This window comes from Wyeomyia smithii, chromosome 2 (genome assembly GCF_029784165.1).
Source record: "Wyeomyia smithii strain HCP4-BCI-WySm-NY-G18 chromosome 2, ASM2978416v1, whole genome shotgun sequence".
NCBI classification, from domain to species: Eukaryota; Metazoa; Arthropoda; class Insecta; order Diptera; family Culicidae; genus Wyeomyia; species Wyeomyia smithii.
Window position 1 is genome coordinate 191,907,725 of NC_073695.1, and position 6,000 is coordinate 191,913,724.

At 40.8% G+C, this 6,000-nt stretch overlaps 1 long non-coding RNA gene across 1 annotated transcript in view; it reads right to left on the bottom strand.

Moving 5' to 3' along the window:
• The window catches only part of LOC129725389 (uncharacterized), an 86,405-nt gene extending 84,534 nt beyond the window's left edge, over positions 1–1,871 (bottom strand). The window contains exon 1 of the long non-coding RNA XR_008728083.1: positions 733–1,871. This is a non-coding gene — a long non-coding RNA (uncharacterized LOC129725389). The remainder of the gene's footprint in view (positions 1–732) is intronic.
• Positions 1,872–6,000: the final 4,129 nt, after the last annotated feature.

The following is a 6,000-nucleotide window of genomic DNA, read 5'->3' on the forward strand; positions in this document are numbered from 1 at the left end:
GTATGTTTTTCCATTGAAGTTTGTGTGAGTTTCTCAACCATAACCATATGTTTTCATGTACCGTCATTCGAAACCTTTTCATCAATGATTAAGTGCAGTTATGTTGGGAAAAAAATGTTGAAAATAATTAACTATTCGAGTGTTTTCGTTTATCGCGTCTCCTGAAAAATTTACTCAATAGCACATGTACCACTTTTGCTCTCAACGACTAATATACCAAAAAAAATATCAATACCGATATCAAGTAGTTAGGTATTCCCAAATGAAAAAATAGTTGAAACAAGGCTGAATATTCATACGTCAATAAGCATAAAAAAAAAGAAATAAAGTTGATATTATTTGATATTTTTTTTATAATTATAATTTGAAAAAAAAATATAATAATTTGATATTATTTTATAATATAGGTATCAAAGATTCTCTGCACAGAAATGTTTTTCAGCGGTTCCATGCTTGTCATCGATGCGCGCGCATGTCGAGAAAGTAGATTTGAAAGGTCAACGTCTTCTGGCAGCGCAAATATCTTTGATTTATAGGTACTTCGCAAAGAATTAAACCAGGCCGTTATAGTTTCCGCCTAACTGTTTCAGCCAAGTATCAAAACATTGCAACGAAACAAAAAGCATAAAACAAGTTCAAATTCCAATTCCCAAACTCTGAATTAAGATGAAACTCATTTCTGGCATCGCCAGCCCGGGAACAAAATGGGAAACAAACTTCAGCTCAGCTTACCTCATCCATCGGCGCCAGTGACTCTGTCCGGTTTGACATCATCGCACAAAAGTTTGGTAGTTGCCATGCAACCCGACGATTGGCAAAGTATTGCTGCTTTGCCTCGGAACGAGGATATCCACAGCGGGAACGGAAAACTATCGATCATTGTTCTAGGGAAGTTCGGTTGCTTTTTTCACTTGCCATTACACACTGGATGCCTTGGTTCCTCACAAAGCGGGAAAAGTTGACTCATATTTGCCGTCTGAATAACTTTTCATCGCAAAACAATAAAATGAAAACTGATAACTATTACTCGCCGCTGCAGATGTTCTTTTCTTCTGCTCAAGGTGGATCCACATGATTTGAGAAAAACAGAACTTAGCCATGTTTATTGTTTGCAGAGAAGCAAAACAGTATCAAACTTGGAGTAGTTTATCATTTAATCGTCAACCAATATGAAACCCACATTTTTTTTGGTTCAGGGCGAGTTTTCTTGCAGTTTTTTTTTGCGTAATGGATTCAAGTGACGGTGAGGGTCGGTCAAATGGAGCAAACCAAAAAAACTCATACAAATAGCAGCCGACGACACGGTAGAGGGCGACGAAGCCGTTGACAACGGGAGGTGATGATGATGGTGATGATCGTATATTTCGCAAGCTTCGAACGCAGACCAATTTCGGGTAAAAAAAATCCACCAAGGTTTCGCAAGTCCACGAAGTTAGAGCTGGCGAGCAAATAAAATACGAAAAAGAAGAACAGTAGCGTGAAAAAAAAATTCGCGAAACAGATGAGTTAAGAGCCGCGCACTTATCGCTCGCTTATTTTTTTCTTCTCTTCTATAGTTCCACATGCCTGTTGTTGGGTGGTGCTGGTAAGCCCCTCCCCGCACGCTGCGCGTTCGTTGTTCTCCACACCTTGCCAACTTCGGCAATGACAGGTTCTATCTCAGCTGGTTTTCGCCAGTGTTTGTGTTATAATCATTTGCAAATATTTGTTCATCTCTCGTATGTTCATTTTTTTTTTGTTAGATGATTTGAAGGTTTTCTTGAAATTCGCTGCCAATTGTAATACAGCGAAAGGCTTAATCTTCGTTACCATGATGTGCTCTAGCAATAGCAAGGTTTTAGTCAAATCTTCTTTTTTTTAACGGCGGCAGTTTTTTTTTTTGTTAGAGAAATACCCAACTGCAGGGGGTTAAAGGGCTATTCCCACTGCTTCCGTTCAGGGACCGGGCCGGGACCGGGCTCGCCGGGACTTTTCATGCATTCACACTGCGCCGTGCTTGAACCGTGCCCGCGCTGCGCTCTGGCTGAGAAATGTTGGTGTGTATATGTGAAAGAACGTCTTTCTCTTTTTTTTCATACCGCAGCTCACTCCGCGCGAAATATGTCACTACAACATACACGCATCCACCCGAGTGCCTCCCGTGCACTCTCCGGCCAACACAAAGTATCGTCGGCAACGATAGTTTTTCTCTCGCACTGCGGCAGCACGACGGCAATTCAACGCTGCCCAGGTCTGGGCACGGCGCGTCGGTGTGAATGCGTTCATAAGAACGCACGCAATCAATCTCAATCGAGCCCGGACGACACGCGGAACAGCCACGGCCCGGTCCCGGCCCGGTCCCGGAACGGAAGCAGTGGGAATAGCCCTTAAATTGCGAAAAGTTATGTATACCGCTTATCAGCACAGAACAGCCAAATGTGCTTCGCCGGATTCAGCCGAATGTAATGCGTTCCGTATGTAAATAAGTGATATGAATGTTGAAGGGCACAGGAGGATAGCGGGATCGATAAGCAAGCACCCAGAATGAAGAGTAGTAATCGATCTTTAGTGCAGTTGAGTGCAGGGCCATCGAAGGTGAACGATTTTTTTTGTTCGTTCGCTTACCACCGTTGCTCGCCAGCCAACCAACCGCTAAAGGTCAATTCGCCAAAAAACCCAACTTCCGGGTTCGCAAATATTAGATTACATATATTATTACGCCTTTTCTCTATCTGGTTCACACTGTACGCCACTTTTGCTTGTCTACAGCCAAGCGAACATGTCTAATTCTCCGGGTAAAAAATAATCAGCCGAAAACTCAAACTAACTAAACTGAACATAACAAGCACGCAAATACACACTGAACACAACTCAAGTGCTGAAGGTGGGTTGAGGCGTGTCTACACTTGTCGAAAGTATACAGAACAAAAAATAAATATTTCTACAACCACTACTTGTTAGGTACACCACTAGAACTTGGCCGCCCAATTTGGCTTAGTTTTAGTAGTCTTCTTTTTCTTCCTTCCTTCTTCTTCTTCTAACACTTCTCCACTTCGTGCTCCGTCAGTGCATCTATTGTAGTACCAGAATGAACTGTAGTGATGATGATCAGAAGTCAATACCGCACTGTTTCATGGATTAAGCGCGACTGCCGGCATTCGACCAGCCACTGCCACTGGTGGATCCACACTACACCAGACCCGGGTTCGCAATCCCCGATGACATCGACAAAATCGCACCCGATGCTGATCCGATCGGAGACTCTGTTCGGTTGTATCCTCGCGCGTGCTCCAACCTTCCTCAGAGCCACCGGCCCACCACGGTAATCTGATACTCAGAAAGTCGAACCATCCGCTTAACAATCACCACCGGAACGGAGTAACGTTTTCACTCGATTGACTTGGTAAAAGGCACTATCTGCAATAAAATCCTGAATTTGAAGTTGCAAAATCGTCAACCAACATCGACGAAGACCATCGGTTCGTTCGTTCGTTTTCCGCCACCGGCGAACAAAGTCGAAGATGTGCGAAATTTTCGGCACCCGTTTGTTTGTTGTGTGTGTGTGTGCGTACATGAGTTACGATGATCGTGCGCACATGCGGTGCGGTGTAATTCCAACATGTCCCACCACCCTCCGCAACCCAGTAGGCAGTTTCCAGCTAACGTGAATCCTTTTGTCGTGCGGCTCCACACCGATAGCGGCAACACGAATTCAAAATGAGCGCTCTCGTCAATTGGGGGGCCGTCGGGCGCGATATCACCCGAGGCTTTCTCCGCAGCGAGAGCGGGAGCGAATGCTGTGCCATTTGTAATCTCCGGTGGTAACTCAATGGCGCTCCCGTACGCGTACGACCATGTACGACTACGTATTGGAGCTACCCAGCAGCAGTAGTACGTACGAACCATACGTTCAGAGGCGGGCCGGTGTGTGGCCGGTGATATCTGCAGCGAAAAGCGAAAGATTTATGACTTTTGAGCGACGCGTGCTTGTGGTATGGGCCAGAAGGTGAGTGAAATTCTTCTTTTTTGTTTGCTGCTGGGTCGGTTTTTTGGGAGGAAAGAGCTCCAAGCCGATGCGATGGTTGAAAGTAAGAAAATCCTGTACATATTTAGTAATAGTAAATAGCCGCGTATCAGTTTGTAGATATTTAACTGTTTTTACAACAACAACGTTCAGCCTCAACCCAAACAAATTGAAAAATTGTAACCCTTATTCAGGTCTCAAACAATTAAGCTGGTTATGAGAGACTTTGAGCGTAAGGCTTCTTAAGCACTGAATTTCATGTACGTTGAAATTTAAATACAAATATTCTTGGCTGATGCAGGTTCAATCTTTATTTAAGAAAAGAAGATATACAACATAAGTTCAAACCAGATATATCTAGTACATACCCTGTTTAAAAACGATATAAAAACAAGCTCAACAAGACCGAGTACAGTTACTTACCTGATAGTAAGAAAAATTTCAGATGAACATAAATCAATCTTCCTCAAATTTATTTTTAAAATCAAAATAAATTGGTAACAAAGTTCAAGAATATGTTCTCAGGTAAAGAGCAGTATTTAAAAAAAAATATAAAATTCTCCAAAAACCATACATAATAGGGTGTCCCGGGTCGATGTTGAAAAAGTCAAGGTGCTCAGCCCTAAATTAAAAGATACTGTTATTTATAGCATTTTTTGTAGAACATTTCGACTTTCTAAAAAAGCTACAAACCCACTCTTTTGCACTTTTTTCAATTCTGATAGATTCCTAATTTTTCCCATATATTTTATTTTTATTTTTGGGGGGTTGTTTTTGAATATTTTGCATGGTTCAGTTAAGCATTACATTCAGCTATTTGACTCCCATAGCCCAATAAACTTAACAGAAAAATCATTTTTTTTAATAATTTTTAGAAAAAAAATCCTTCAAAACACAAATAAAAAAAATTGATCGAGAACTAAAATTTTCATTGCAAAGCGGTATTTATGACGAAATTTTACAAAAAAAAGGTATTTGATATTTTATCGGGGAGCTGAGATATTGGCAGTTTTATATGTGATGGAAAACTATGTATTTTAACAAATATGTTAACTAAAAATAATAATGTTCAGAACACAAATGCATGTTTGGATGGCTGATAAATTAGTAGAATGTTTAAAAATTCAAAAAATCTGCGAAAAAAGTTAGAACGAAAATTACGACTTTTAGTGCCTTCTTATAGAAAACTCTATGTTGTTCGTAATATGCAAAAGATAGAAACATTATGTCTTCGGTAAAGTTGCTTGTTTTAAGATAACCTGAAACTTTGTCGAAGACACCTTGCGTCTGTCTTATTTTGATTGAAAAGTAAATTTTAATTTTTTTGTGATGTTCAATTGGCTCTGTGAGTCAAATAGTTGAATGCGATGCTGAACTAAACCATGCAACATATTCAAAAAAAAAAAAACCCTAAAAAAATATATGGAAGAATGTAGGAATCGAACAGATTTAAAAAAAGTGCAAAAGAGTGGTTTTGTAGCTTGAAAAAGTAATTTTTTTATAAATCACGTTTGGGCAACCTGAAAACAATTTTTTAGAAAGTCGGAATGTTCTACAAAAATGCTATAAATAACATTATCTTTTAATTCAGGGCTGAGCAGCTGGACTTTTTCAATATCGATTTTTTTGGGATAGCCTCAAACATAACCTCTTTTACCGAATTTTTGTGGATGCAAGGCAAGCGCTGTCAAATTTTCTAGAAAAAAAAGTTGAACATCAGAACTCGTCCTGAATTAGGGGCAGTAAGCAAAGCCTTGGTACTACATCCCGTATCGGGACTTGACCTTCTGTTTATTTTACATAGACTTCGCAGCCAACTGTTAAGTGTACAGGACAATTGCGGGGCTAGCGCTACGATCCTACTGACACTAACAGTGTCTCCCGAACCGAGACTCGAACCTACGACGACTGGCTTGTTAGACCAGCATCATACCTCGAGACCAGCTGGGGAGGCAATTATGGAGGCAATTAGGGGCAGTGTTCTACTCGAAACCGGT